This window comes from Bos indicus, chromosome 24 (assembly GCF_029378745.1).
Source record: "Bos indicus isolate NIAB-ARS_2022 breed Sahiwal x Tharparkar chromosome 24, NIAB-ARS_B.indTharparkar_mat_pri_1.0, whole genome shotgun sequence".
Lineage (NCBI taxonomy): Eukaryota > Metazoa > Chordata > Mammalia > Artiodactyla > Bovidae > Bos > Bos indicus.
In genome coordinates, this window is record NC_091783.1 from 54,014,009 (window position 1) to 54,029,795 (window position 15,787).

Here is a 15,787-nt window from a genome sequence, read left to right on the forward strand (position 1 = left end):
TAGCCAATGGGCATTTGCTGTACGGCTCTGGAAACTCAAGCAGAGGCTTTGTATCAACCTAGAGGGGTGGGATGAGGAGGGAGATGGGAGGGAGCTTCAAAGGGGAGGAGATATATGTATACCTATGGCTGATTCATGTGGAGGTTTGACAGAAAACAACAAAATTCTGTAAAGCAATTATCCTTCAATAAAAAATAAATTAAAAAAAAAACTAGGAAACCTGATTCTGCCAAACAGCTTGACAATTGTGAATAATTTATTTAATCTCTGTAGTCATTCATTTACTAGAAGACTCTTGAGAGTCCCTTGGACTGCAAGGAGATCCAACCAGTCCATTCTGAAGGAGATCAGCCCTGGGATTTCTTTGGAAGGAATGATGCTAAAGCTGAAACTCCAGTACTTTGGCCACCTCATGCGAAGAGTTGACTCATTGGAAAACACTCTGATGCTGGAAGGGATTGGGGGCAGGAGGAGAAGGGGATGACAGAGGATAAGATGGCTGGATGGCATCAATGACTTGATGGATGTGAGTCTGAGTGAACTCCAGGAGTTGGTGATGGACAGGGAGGCCTGGCGTGCTGCGATTCATGGGGTTGCAAAGAGTCGGACACGACTGAGCGACTGGGAAAAAAAAAAAAAAAAATGACCCAGTCATTTCAGTCTCTATGATCCTTTCCAATTCAGAATATTTGAATAGATGCTGTTTTAAAATACTCTGGTGTTTCTCATGAAGCCCTTTCACATACACATATCATTTTGTCTTCAAGAGAATCATTAAAGTAGATAAGGCTGGTCTTTGGAGAATAGATAAAGAAGTTGGGTATCCTTTTAACTAAGATGATAACTAAGTGGTAACTAGGATTGTGGGAAATTAGGTGATTGGCAGTGATCACCTGTGTGATAAATGGCAGAACTGGAACAAGAACTCGGGTCTTCTGACTGCAGCAAATACCTGTGTAGGCCACAAAAAGATGCAAGAGAAAGCGTAACTATTTGGAATCACTAATTATCTGCAAGTAATTCTTCTGCTGGTGATAATGCCCTTTACTCAAACCACACTAACTCAAAGTAAAAGTAAATACCAGAAATAAAAGTAATAAAATGGCCAGTGCTTTATTGTAGTATGAGTATGGGGTAATTACAAGGGATTGAAAGAAAACAGCTGAGTTCCGGGTGGGTGAGTTTGAGGCTGCAGTGTGGAGGAAAGTTATGATTCAGTTATGGCCACTCCTTACCAGAAATGTAGTGATAAGGTATAAGCGGTAGGGGACAAAGCCATGAGGAAATGCCAAGAAGTAGGAAACTCTGACTACTTCTTGTTGTTGAGTCATTAAGTCGTGTCCTACTCTTTTGTGACCCCATGGACTGTAACCGGCCAGGCTCCTCTGTTCATGGGATTTCCCAGGCAAGCATACTGGAGTGGGTTGCCATTTCCTTCTCTGAGGGATCTTCCCAACCCAGGGATCAAACCGCATCTCTTGCATTGGCAGGCAGATTCTTTACTGCTGTGCCCCCTGGGAAGCCCTAAGGCTTGGTGAAAGTGAACATGAAGTCGCTCAGTCGTGTCCATGTGACCCCATGGACTGTAGCCTACCAGGCTCCTCCCTCCATGGGATTCTCCAGGCAAGAGTACTGGAGTGAGTTGCCATTTTCCTCCTCCAGGGGATCTTCCCGACCCAGAGATTGAACCTGGGTCTCCCGCATTCCAGGCGGATGCTTTAACCTCTAAGCCACCAGGGAAGCCACAAGGGCTGTATAGTCCATGGAATTCTCCAGGCCAGAATGCTGGAGTTGGGTAGCCTATCCCTTCTCCAGGGGATCTTCCCGACCCAGGGATCAAACTGCATCTCTTGCATTGGCAGGCAGATACTTTACCACTGAGCCCCCTGGGAAGCCCTAAAGCTAGGTAAAGGAGAAGAACTTGGAGACTAAAACTATTTGAAAAATAATAGCATATGAAAAACACAATTATGACCATGCTGAAAAGAATGAAGACTAGGGAGAGATAAAAACTTGGTGATTGGATTACAATAAAAATGTTTGTAACTACCAACTGCATGCCAAAATGTAGGGACTTCCCTGGTGGTCCAGTGGTTAAGACTCTACACTTCCGATGCAGGGCATGTGGGTTCAGTTCCTGGTTGGGGACCTAAGATCCTCCATGCCGAGGGCAACTAAGCCTACACACTGCAATGAAGACCCTGCACAGCCAAAAAAAAAAAAAAGTGATATGAAAAAAAAAATTTAAAAAAAAGTGATATGATTTAGGATGTGATACTTAAAAATTAAGGGGTAAAGGGTATGATGTATGAAACCTACTCCCAAATAGCTCAGAAAAAATACGTGTGCGTGCATGCATGCGTGTGTGTGTGTGTGTGTGTGTGTGTGTGTGTGTAGCTTGAACCAGAATACTTTCTGCTTTCTGCTGCTCTCTGACACAATCATTCTTGATTGGGGAATAAAACCCTTCCCAGTTCCTTAAAGATACGGAAAATCAGCAAAGGTTATAGAGAGAAAGTATTAGCAATGTTTATGTTGTGGTACGTGGCCCCACTCCTGAGAGTGATGAACTAAACTCCTATGTGGTTCAAGGTTTCCCTCAAGACCAACTGAGCTAATGAATGAGCAAGTACTTGGTAAAGACAATGGAACAATAAAAAATGAAAGTATTGCTGAACTGTGGTGATATAACTAACTATCAGGTATACACAGTTATTACTATTAAGCTAAAAGAAAGTCAAAGTTAGCATTGGAAAATAAATCATCAATAAATCATCAGATTTGTTTTTTTAATACTATAAGCGCATAATAGGCAATTTAGCTGCCCTAATCCTAATGGATACAAATCCACTGTTGTTTTCTCTTCACAATGACTCATGAAGTGTGCTTGCCAGAGCTGCTGTAACAAAGTATCACAAACCAGGTGGCTGACACAACAGAAATGTATTGTATCACAGTTTTGTCAAGCCCCAGATCAAAGTTCCAGTAAGGTTAGTTCCTCCTGTGAGGGAAGGATCTATTTCAGGCCTTTCTCCTTGACTTACGGATGCCTGGGTCGGGAAGATCCCCTGGAGGAGGGCATGGCAACCCACTCCAGTATTCTTGCCTGGAGAATCCCATGGAGAGAGAAGCCTGGTGGGCTACGGTCCATAAGGTCCCAAAGGTCAGACATGACTGAAGTGACTTAGCACACACGAAAGTCTTCTCCCTACGTCTCTTCACGTCATCTTTTTCTATGATGTCTGTGCCCAAATTCCCTCTCCTTATAAGAACACCAGTCATATTGGACTAAGGTCCACTCTAGTTATCTCATTTTAACTGGTCCACCTCTGTAAAGACCCTCTCTATATATTCTGGGATACTGGGGGTAAGAACTTCAACACATGAATTTGGGGGCAAAACCCACGATACGAAGAATAGTTTCTTTTGTGAGTATAGGTGCAAAGTCCTTTTCTTAAAGAACAAATTCTTTGATGAGCCATTGATTTTAGTGAAAGATGATTCTTCCTTTTTCACTCTTTCAATTTCAAGGCATGTCTCATTTCCACTGCTAGATCTATCTCACTGAAATGGGGAAAAAGAGAGGAGGTTGACCTCCAGAGTACTGGAAGGACTGATGCTGAAGCTGAAGCTCCAATACTTTGGCCTCCTGATACAAAAAGCCAACTCACTGCAACTCACTGATATTGAGGGTATCAGGAGAAGAGGGTGACAGAGGATGAGGTGGTTGGATGGCATCACCTACTCAATGAACATGAGTTTGAGCAAGCTCCAGGAGATAGTGGAGGACAATGACGTCTGGCATGCTGCAATCTATGGTGTCTCAAAGAGTAGCACGTGACTTAGTAGCTGAACAACAACCACCACCACGATATTACAGGATTGGCGGTGAATTCAAAACCTACCAAATGGTTTTCCAGGCATACCCAATAGGTATTCCAATATACCTATTGGAAAGGTATGTAATAATAGGTGAGAACTCATTTTACTGCTTTGTGTAAGAGTGTAAAAAATGGAAATGGTGTGGTTGTGGCTGAAGTCAGGCTGCTGGCTGAGCTACAAAACACAGTGCAATCAGGAGCCTCCAAGGCTGGGTCCCCATCAGTATAAAAAAGAAAATAAAAAATATTTTCATAACGAACATATCAGCGACAGAACACTTACAAATACGAGATATCAATACGTTCTGTTGGAGAGCACACTCTTTAAGAGACACATGTCATTGAAGAAACCTTTTTTGTGTGTGGCTGGATTATCTAGAAATCTGAGAATTATTCTAGTCATTTATCTTTCACCATTAAACTAAAACTTTTTTCGGTTTTAATAAGAGCGTTTCAGCTAAAATATTCATGGCAGCAACCAGCCTTTTCCATTGTTTGCTGAGTACACCCCCAAAGCTTAAAATATAGTCCTCATTTTCATCTGTCATGTATTAACATGTGCTCTCCGCCTTAACTGCGGGCAATTACTGAAAATGTCTTTGAGGCAGTAAGACAGGTTGTACCTAATTCTCTTCTTCTGACTCTGTAGAGTTTCATGATAAACCCTGGAAGTAAAAAGGGGTGGGAGGAAGGGAAGCCCCCAATCCTTTTTATGAAATCTTCCTCCCATTTTTTTTCAAATAGCAACCAGTTTAATTATAAGTTGTAAGCTTCTCCTGCTGCCAACAATTGCTAAATAATAATGACAGCACTCAGCGCTTCTCAGTGAAGCACACATGAGAGGCTCTGAAATAATCCTCAGAAAGGACTGGAGAGTGTGTGGTGCCAGCTTCACGCCCGTGGCCGTGCGTGGGAGCAGAGGCATGGAAGTCAAATCCTCAGAGTCGACCTTCTGCAGCAGCCTGATGCCAGCCCATGCACTTCTTTATTTAGGAAGGGCTTTCCACTGTGTGTTAGCCACTCAGGCGTGTCTGACTCTTTGCGACCCCATGGACTGTAGCCCACCAGGCTCCTCTGTCCATGGAATTCTCCAGGCAAGAATACTGGAGTGGGTTACCATTTCCTTCTCCAGAGGATCCTCCTGACCCAGGGATTGAACCTGGGTCTCCTGCACTGCAAGTGGGTTCCTTACCTTCTGAGCCACGTATAGTCCATGGAATTATCCAGGCCAGAATACTGGAGTGGGTTACCTTTCCCTTCTCCAGAGGATTTTCCCAACCCAGGGATTGAATCCAGGTCTCCTGCATTGCAGGCAGATTCTTTACCAGCTGAACCTTCCACTCTATAGGGCTTCCAGGATGGCTCAGATGCTAAAGAATCTGCCTGCAATGCAGGAGATTCAGGTTCGATTCCTGGGTCAGGAAGATCTCCTAGAGAAGGAAATGGCTACTCACCGTAGTATTCTTGCCTGGGAATTCCCATGGACAGAGGAACCTGGTCGGCTACACTCCAGGGGGTCACAGAGAGTCGGACACGACTGAGCGAGTAAAGCACACGCTTTCACTGTATAAGAGCTGAAAATGTACCGGTGGGCTTAAACCAACAATAAGCAACAGTAAGGTGGTGACAATCACTGAATCCTAGTTGAGTTGAATTATTGGTACAATAAATATAATGAGAAGGAAAGAATCTAGTATTTCCTGAACCCTTGCTTAGTGACAAGGTCAGCGCTTGGCCAACTTTAAAGTGTGTATGAATCACTCAAGGCATCTTTTTATTTTTTCAAGTCGTTTCTGATGTGTTTCAAGATTATTTTATTTAGTCATTTATTTAGCTGCACTGGGGTCTGTGGGATCCTTAGTTCCCTCGCCAGGGATCGAACCAGCACCCCCTGCAGTGGAAGCCAGGAGTCCTAACTACTGGACCGCCAGGCAAGCTCCAGCTAGGGCATTCTCTTAACAAGCATGTTCAGATTCAGCAGGCCTGGGGCAGGGCCTGAGATTTGCACTTTTACCAGATTCTCAGTGACTGCTACTTTCTGGTCCCCAGACCATAGTGTGTGCAGCAAAAGCCTAGATCCTTCATATTTAGTACCTACAATAAATTTGAGAGACTTAAAAATTAATAAATGAGGAAACCTGAAATTGATTTATAGCAAAGTTCCTATTCTTTCCAGTACTCTAATAATACCCAATAAGAGTAACAAATGCTTTAATTTTTTAAAAATAGTGTCTCAAAAATGCCTGGTCACCTGTGATATTTGTCTCAATTTCAGATCTTCAGGTCCTACCTCAGTCTATCATACTGAAATTTCTAGATGATGTGCCTAGGAAAATGTGTTTTAAACGGATACCTCGCTTGATTCTCACGATCAGGAAAGTTTAGGAAACAATGATTATCTAGGTGACACTGTAGTTTTGCAGCTTACGTGAGGAACTCTGGTATTCTATGGTTATTTCTGAGTTTAAGCAGAACCATACCCGCTGGGGACCTTTAATGCATTTCAACTTCACAGAGAAGGGCTGCCGGGACACACAGAGTGAAACTTGTCGGTTTCATGATGAAAGGGATAGGTTTGAACCTGTATCTTATAACAGGGTGCTAAAGTACAGTATCTAATTATGTCACTCTTAATTGTAAGGTGAAAGCAACAACAGCCACAACGTTTTCTTTGCCTCTTTATCAGGTGAATGATCTTTGCCACCAATCCAATTACAGAGGATCAGTATTCTAAAATAAAAGCTCACTGGGATAATATCTCCCATATCCAAAAGACATGGTTAACTTTTTTAGTAGCAACTCTCAGTGCGATCAGAATAAGGTTGGTTATTTATCTATGCTTTGAAAAGTTTACTTTGCACCAAGGAGATGACCCATAAATATTTCACTATAGCTCTGAGCAGGAAATGAAAGGCCAAAGTAGACTTTTTAAAGTAAACATTGAGTTACTTCTTTTAGATCACTGATAGTATTTCTAACTTAAAGAAAAACAAAACACATTCAATGTATGTTATTCAAAGGCACTTTAGAATCTTGGTATAGTTAATGTACTTATGAAATATAATTTATTAGCTTGATACATTCTGTTACTAATGGAACCTAATAATTTGATAACTGGAAGACCTTAGATTTTCTTACATATTTCTATATTTTCAGGAAAATCTAATTATATATGACCAACTTTCAAATGAAATATTACATTTTCTTTTTAAAATTAACAGGATATTTCAAATATGTCAGAAGACTTGTATACTGAAATCTTCCTATGACACAGTTCACTAAGCATAGAATTTGTTTCAGAGAAGTGCAACCAATATAAATATTAGTCATTTGGAGACACTCCACTTAGATTTGAAACCTAGATTGTGCCAGTTACATAACTTTTCTGAGCCTTCATTTCCTCATCTATGAAATAGGGACATTTCCTTGTTGAGTTGTATTAGACTAGAGGTACATGAAGAGACAATGGCAACCCACTCAGTACTCTTGCCTGGAAAATCTCATGGGCGGAGGAGCCTGGTAGGCTGCAGTCCATGGGGTCGCTAAGAGCTGGGCACGACTGAGCAACTTCACATTCAGTTTACACTTTCATGCATTGGAGAAGGAAATGGCAACCCACTCCAGTATTCTTGCTTGGAGAATCCCAGGGACAGAGGAGCCTAGTGGGCTGCTGTCTATGGGGTCTCACAGAATCGGACACGACTGAAGTAACTTAGCAGCAGCAGCGGCAGATGAAGAGGCAAGCACATGGTAGGTGATTAATGAATGGTAATAATAAAATAAGGCATCATTGCTAAACTACCAGAAGAACTTTTTTAAAGTGATAGGGGCTTCCCTGATGGCTCAGTGGTGAAGAATCTGCCTGCCAGTGCAGAGGACTGGAAGGAAAGTTATGACCAACCTAGACAGCATATTCGGAGAAGGCAATGGCACCCAACTCCAGTACTCTTGCCTGGAAAATCCCATGGACAGAGGAACCTGGTAGGCTTCAGTCCATGGGGTCGCTAAGAGTCAGACACGACTTAGCAACTTCACTTTCGCTTTTCACTTTCATGCATTGGAGAAGGAAATGGCAACCCACTCCAGTGTTCTTGCCTGGACAATCCCAGGGACGGGGGAGCCTGGTGGGCTGCCGTCTCTGGAGTCGCACAGAGTCGGACACAACTGAAGCGACTTAGCAGCAGCAGACAGTATATTAAAAAGCAGAGACATTACTTTGCCAACAAAGGTCCATCTAGTCAAAGCTGTGGTTTATTCCAGTACTCATGTATGGATGTGAGAACTGGATTATAAAGAAAGCTGAGCGCCAAAGAACTGATGCTTTTGAACTGTGGTGTTGGAGAAGACTCTTGGGAGTCCCTTGCACTTCAAGGAGATCCAACCAGTCCATCCTAAAGGAGATCAGTCCTGGGTGTTCATTGGAAGGACTGATGCTGAGGCTGAAATTCCAATACTTTTGCCATCTGACTAGAACTGACTCATTGGAAAAGACCCTGATGCTAGGAAAGATTGAGGGCAGGAGGAGAAGGGGACAACAGAGGATAAGATAGTTGGATGGCATCACCAACTCAATGGACATGAGTTTGAGCAAGCTCTGGGAGTTGGTGATGGACAGGCAGGCCTGGTGTGCTGAAGTCCATGGGGTCGCAAAGAGTCGGACAGGACTGAGCAACTCAACTGAACTGCACTCACTGGGAGGATCCCAAACGCCACAGGGCAGCGGGGCCTGTGCGCCACGACTACTGAGCCTGTACTCTGGAGCCCAGGGGCCGCAACTACTGAGCCTATGTGCTGCAGCTACTGAAGCCCTCGCGCCCTATGGCCCATGCTCCGCGACAAGAGAAGCCACCGCAATGAGAAGCTCGTTCACTGTACCTAGGAAGCAGAGCCCACAATTAGAGAGTAGCTCACCGCAACTAAAGAATAGCCTGTGTAGCAACAAAGACACAGCACACACAAAAGAAAATAAAATTATTTTGTAAAAAGTGATAATAATCTGTCTAGCAAAGTTCCTGCATAGGTATTTCCTCCACTGGATCATAGTGGAGTCACGTGATGTCTGTGTGTGCGTTCTAAGTCACTTCAGCCCGACTCTTGTTGATCGACTCTTTGTGACCCCATGGACTGTAACCTGCCAGGCTCCTCTGTTCATGGGATTTCCCAGGCAACCATATTGGAGTGGGTTGCCATTTCCTTCTCCAGGCGATCTTCCCAACCCAGGGATCTTATGTATATCTGTGTATCTGATGTCCTCTGCATTGGCAGATGGATTTTTTACCACTAGGGCCACCTGGTAATCCCCACATGATGTCTACATTTTACTTATTCAAATTCAACTCGATGTACTTGACAAATAAAGGAAAAAATGGAAAGATGGGGGAAAAACCTCCCAATTTAAAATTGTCTAGGCAATTTCAGCCCTATACTCCACTCAATGAGCATGAATATTCTCGTGTACATTGTAAAATGAGAATGTGAGTCTTTATTGGTTTTGCTTCCAACAGGCCTCTCAAAGCATGAACGTTTCACTGTCCAAAGTATAACTCTAGGAACTTGACATATAGCTTTCAGTACAAAATATTCCTAAAGTGCAGCCAATGCCTGCACTTTATCTGGTGTTCAACTGAAGAAACAATTCTCCATTTCAAAGCTGGAGGGAAGCCGACTTTATCGGAACTGTTGAGAAATACTGTCTGTCTTTGAAGTAACAACTTCCTGAGGCGTTTTCCAGTGTAATGTTTAAAAAATCTTTTGTTTTGAAATAATTTTAGACTTACAGAAGTTGCAAAAAGTTGAAATAATGCTTCAGAAAGATGGTCTCTGCTCTTCACCCAGTTTCTCTGTGTTAACAATTTTCATTTCCATAGCCTAATTATCAAAAGCAGGAGACACAAGTGGGTGTAAGACTCTTCACTAAACGACAAAGCTTATTCAGATTTCACCAGATTTTCTCCATTGTCCTTTTTCTGTCACAGAACCTCATCCGGGCTCCTACCTTTCTTTTATTTTTTCCGTTTTCTTGCTCTCCTCCAAACTAGGATGATTCCTCATTTCTCTTATCTTTTATGACTTTGGTCTGTGACTCCATGAAAGTAAAGTAAATGAATCAAGTCATTTTGAAAAATGTCTTAAGTAGGTATTGATGTCTTAGCTAATTCTGTGTAAATTCCAAACCAGGATATTTTATACAGCGGATTATTTATCAATTTGTCATTACACAAGTGCGTGTAATAGATGCTATTTACTGGAATGAATATAACTACCCAAGTGATAATGAAGTAACAAACTGTGCTTGCTTTTGGATAGTGACTATTTTAGAGTTGGAATCCTTTCAGATACTGGTGGAAGAATTTGTTGATGGTTCTACATTTCTAACACCTCAAATGAATTGGAGATTCAGCAATTCTGACTTTGGGTACTCATTACCCCTGATTTCTAAATAATCTTTCCTGCTTTATTCAAAAGAAAAATGAGGTAAAATGTTTAGTCAAGTAAGAATCATCTCATACAGAAACTTTTCTAAGCAGTGATCATTTTAACAGTAGTAATTCACTGTTTGGTGCCAGTCTATGCAAAAATATCCTTCAATTATAAACATTAAGTGGGCATAAACTGCAAAGATCAATTCCTTTAGGGAGTTTAAAATCTGGTAACAGAAATGGAAAATAATAGTTGAGACCTTCAGTCAGTTCAGTCGCTCAATCATGTCCGACTCTTTGTGACCCCATTAATTGCAGCACGCCAGGCCTCCCTGTCCATCACCAACTCCCAGAGTTCACTCAAACTCATGTCCATAGAGTCGGTGATGCCATCCAGCCATCTCATCCTCTGTCGTCCCCTTCTCCTCCTGCCCCCAATCCCTCCCAGCATCAGAGTCTTTTCCAATGAGTCAACTTTTCGCATGAGGTGGCCAAAGTACTGGAGTTTCAGCTTTAGTATCAGCCCTTCCAAAGAACCGAAGAAGGCAATGGCACCCTACTCCAGTACTCTTGCCTGGAAAATCCCATGGATGGAGGAGCCTGGTGGGCTGCAGTCCATGGGGTCGCTAAGAGTCAGACACCACTGAGCAATTTCACTTTCACTTGTCACTTTCATGCATTGGAGAAGGAAATGGCAACCCACTCCAGTGTTCTTGCCTGGAGAATCCCAGGGACGGGGGAGCCTGGTGGGCTACTGTCTATGGGGTCGCACAGGGTCAGACACGACTGAAGTGACTCAGCAGCAGCAGCAGCAGCTTCCAAAGAACACCCAGGACTGATCTCCTTTAGAATGGATTGGTTGGATCTCCTTGCAGTCCAAGGGACTCTCAAGAGTCTTCTCCAACACCACAGTTCAAAAGCATCAATTCTTTGGCACTCAGCTTTCTTCACAGTCCAACTCTCACATCCATACATGACTACTGGAAAAACCATAGCCTTGACTAGACGGATCTTTGTTGGCAAAGTAATGTCTTTGCTTTTTAATATGCTATCTAGGTTGGTCATAACCCTCCTTCCAAGGAGTAAGCATCTTTTAATTTCATGGCTACAATCACCATCTGCCATGATTTTGGAGCCCAAGAGGTTTAAAAAATTTATAAACAGAAGTCAAAGGACAGTAGTCATCAATCTATATATGTATATGTTAACTAATAAAAAGAGAAATTTTTTTATTGCATTTTTGAATATCATTAGCAAAATATAAGATTTTTTTCCCTCAACTTTTGTAAGGTAGGCATGTATGCATGCTAAGGCACTTGGTTGTGGCCGACCCTTTGTGACCCCATGGACTGTAACCCCCCAGGCTCCTCTTTCCATAGGATTCTCCAGGTGAGAATACTGGACTGTGTCACCATGCCCTCCCCCAGGGGATCTTCCCCATCCAGAGATCAAACCCATGTTTCTCACATCTTCTCCATTGGTAGGCAGTTTATTTACTGCTTGTGTTATGTGGGAAGCCCTTAGTGAGTTATACTGCAAAAAAAAATTGTATATATCTAGGTTGTAAAATGTGATAATTTAATAAATATACATATTTAAAATGATTACCACAATCAAGTTAATTAACACATCTATTGTCTCACATAGTTACGTGTGTGTATGTGTGTGTGTGTGTGTGTGTGTGTGTGTGTATGGTGAGTCTGGAGGACTTCCTGTTTTCAGTTTTTTTTTTTATTTCTATTATTAAGATTTGAAAAAAAAACATTGCTTTATTTAGAGTCTGTTTGTGATTACATATTTTTTTAAACTTTTTATTTTGGGATACATTTATGTTTACAGAAAAGTTGCAAAGATAATCAACAGATTTCTCGCATAACCCTCACCAGTTTCTGCTGTTGTTGGCATGTTACATTACCACTGTACTTTGGTTAAAACTAAGAAACTGGCAGGGATACATTTCTATAAATTTGAGATTTTATTTAGATTTCCCCAGTTTTCCCATTAATATCCTCTTTCTGTTATGGAATACAATTTAGGGAGCCACATGGCATTTAACTGCCATGGTTTTTTAGTCTCTTCCAACCTGTGACACTTCTTTCATCTTGTCTTTTCTGATCTTGTCACTTTTGATAGAAACTGGTTACTGTTTATATCTTGTTTGTAAAACAAGCCTCAGTTTGGGTTTGTCTGAGGCTTTCTTGCCATTACGTTGAGATGACCCATTTGGGGGCAAGAATTCCAGAGAAGTGTTGCTGTGCCTTTCTGAAGGCATCCTCTCAGGACGTGTAACATTCACATGGTCATTCGGTCAAGGTAACAACCGTCAGGCCTCTCCACTGTCAGGTTAGTGTCCCTCCCTTTCCATCTTCTGTTCTTTGGAAGCAAGTCACCTGTGCAGTCCACCTGCAAGAGTGGGGAGATTAACCTCCATCTCCTGTAGGGGTGGTTGTCTCCATATATTATTCGGACTTCTTCTACCAGGAAGGTTTGTCTATACAGGACTTTCAATATCTAATGTTACTAAATTATCTAACTGATGATGAAATAATACTATTCATTATTGCACACTTGTTTTGGATAGATACCTATTTAATAGATCCCTACCCTAGTAGGAAGTCTTCCCTGGTGGCTCAGATGGTAAAGCATCTGCTTACAATGCGGGAGGACCCAGGTTCAATCCCTGGGTCAGGAAGATCCTCTGGAGAAGGAAATGGCAACCCACTCCAGTACTCTTGCCTGGAAAATTCCATGGACAGAGGAGCGTGGTAGGCTACATGGGGTCGCAAAGAGTCAGGCACGACTGAGCAACTTCACTCACTCTACCCTAATATATCTTAGTAGGAGAGAGAGGTTAAAAATAAGTAAGCAAGTTTTCCCTGGTGGCTCGGTGGTTAAATAATCCAACACAGGGGACATGGGATCAATCCCTGGTCCGGGAAGATCCCACATGCCACGGAGCAACTAAGCCAGCATGCCGCAACTACCGGAGCCTGCGTACTCCAGGGCCCGTGGTCTGGCAGGAGAAGCCTCCACAACTGCAGACTGCAGCTAGAGAGTAGCCCCAACTAGAGAAAAGCCTGAGCAATAACGAAGACCCAGCAGAGCCAAAAACAAATCAAACATTTAAAAATCTGTTAAAAAATAAGTAAACAGCACCTGCGGTTCTCTTCCGCTCCCTGCTGCCTCCTGTCTTCAGCATGCCTGTCTTCAGTGGTACTAACGGGGCTCCTCAGGGCATTCTCTCACAAAGCAGGGGCCACCTGGGCAGCTGGATCCACAGTCCAGCAGACAAAAAGTGCTAGCTGGGGTGTGAGGGGCACAGGCCTCACGACTTCAGGAGGCACTCAGGGGGCTTCGGCAATTCTACCCAGAAGACTCACCGGGGCTAGAAGTTGGCCCTGTTCCAGCACTGGTTACGAGTCTTCTGTATTTACATTGCACATCTGGGGCAAGTACACACATTCATAGTTTTGGCTACATCCATCTGTCTGTCATCTTAAGAAGAAAAGGGAAAAACCCAGCATATCTTGAACTGAAAGCATAGTGATTTTCTGTTCATGAAATTTTCTGTAAGCTTGCTGTTTTACAAGGAACTTATGAGAATTGATTTTTAAGGAATCAATTTTTTCTCTGGCTAACTAAACTTTTTAATTCATTAAAAAACAAGCAAACAGCAAATGAAAACATTACATATTGACATAAGTGTTATAAATGATACTCAGTATGTCCTGAGAGAATGGAGTATTTCTGAGGGAGGCAACCTAAGAGAGTGCATTCTGGAATGGTCAAAGGTGTTGACATTTGGCTTCCATGAAAAACCTTTCCAACTATAGAGTGGTCTGGGGACAGGAAATTGTCTATGATGTTCCATGTCAAGTGCCAGCTTGATTGGGCCATAGGGTGCCCAGGGATTTGGTTAAATACTATTTTGAGTATGTCTGGGCTTCCCTGATAGCTCAGTTGGTAAAGAATCCTCCAGGAATGCAGGAGGCCCTGGTTCGATTCTTGGGTTGGGAAGATCCCCTAAGAAGAATAGGCTACCCACTCCAATATTCTTGGGCTTCCCTTGTGGCTCAGCTGGTAATGAATCTGCCTGCAATAAGGAAGACCTGGGTTCGATCCCTGGGTTGGGAAGATCCCCTGGAGAAGGGAAAGGCTACCCACTCCAGTATTCTGGCCTGGAGAATTCCAGGGACTGTATAGTCCATGGGGTCACAAAGAGTCGGACAAGACTGAGTGACTTTCAGTTTCACTTTTCACTGAGTGTGTCTATGAAGATGTGTCTGGATGACATTTACATTCCAATGGGGAGACTGAGTAACGCAGGTGCGAGTGGGTTTCATCCAATCTGTGGACAGCCTGAACAGAAACTGAAGGCTGAATGGGGGAGAATCGACTCTCTCTGACTCACTGTGTTAGAGCTGGGACATCCATCTTCTCTTGGACTTGAAGGCTCTCCTATATCTCCAGCTTGCCGACTGCAGTAAAATACATCTCCAGGACAGAAAGAGGGGTGGGGTGGCCCAAATACAAGGAGAAAAGGTAAACTACCATTAGAAGAAGTAGAAAGGAAAAATGATAAACTGCTGAGAAGCCCTGCCCCAGGGGAGTCTTGAGGACCATGACGAGAATGGGGTTTGAACTTTACTCTAAAGGTTATGGGAAGCCTTTAAAAGATTCTCAGCAGGAAACTGAAATTGCATATTACGTTATTAAAAGATCATTCGAGGACTCACGGGTGGTAAAGGGCAGATGCTCCGAGGCCCCTGATGTAGGCTGAGCTGGAGATGTCTGTGTGTGGTCAGCACTGTGTCGATATGAATGCAGAGAGCCGGAGGGATTCCAGAACCAACAGGCCCCCTGTACCACGGGGGGTACCGATGACTGATTCATGTTGACGTATGGCAGAAACCAACACAAGATTGTAATTATCCTTCAATTAAAAATAAATAAATTGTAGGGACTTCCCTGGATGTCCAGTGGCTAAAACTCTGTGCTCCCAATGCAGCAGGCCTGGGTTTGATCCCTGGTCGGGGAACTAGATCCCACATGCGACAACTAAGAGTTTGAATACCCCAACGAAGATCCCATGGGCGTAACTAAGACTCTATGAGACCAAAAAATAAATTAAAATGTAATAATAAATTTAAAAATAGAGACAAAAGTTAAAGATAACATTCTTATAGAATTTTAGGACGTTAGATTTGTCCTGGGGAAGGGCAGAATCAAACTCTAGAGGAAGGGCACAAAGACGTATGTACAAGGATGTTCACTGCAGCGAAAAATCAGAAATAAGTATCCATAAGTATGGAATTGGTAAAACAGAATATCCGTTAAAAAGAATGCAATATATTTTCATGCAAAGAAAAAGTGTTCAAGAGACACTAAGTGGAAAGAAAAAAAACATGGTGCAGAAGAGTCTCCATAGTACAATTCCACTAAGCTGAATTAGAAATGATTATTATTTATGTCTGTGCTGTGCTGTGC

At 42.7% G+C, this 15,787-nt stretch overlaps 1 long non-coding RNA gene across 1 annotated transcript; it reads right to left on the reverse strand.

Moving 5' to 3' along the window:
- Nucleotides 1–244: 244 nt before the first annotated feature.
- Nucleotides 245–13,728, reverse strand: LOC139179358 (uncharacterized). The gene is made up of 3 exons (XR_011563729.1): nucleotides 13,457–13,728; nucleotides 894–952; nucleotides 245–621 (listed from the first exon to the last, which is right to left on the reverse strand). It is a non-coding gene; the product is annotated as an uncharacterized lncRNA (long non-coding RNA).
- Nucleotides 13,729–15,787: the final 2,059 nt, after the last annotated feature.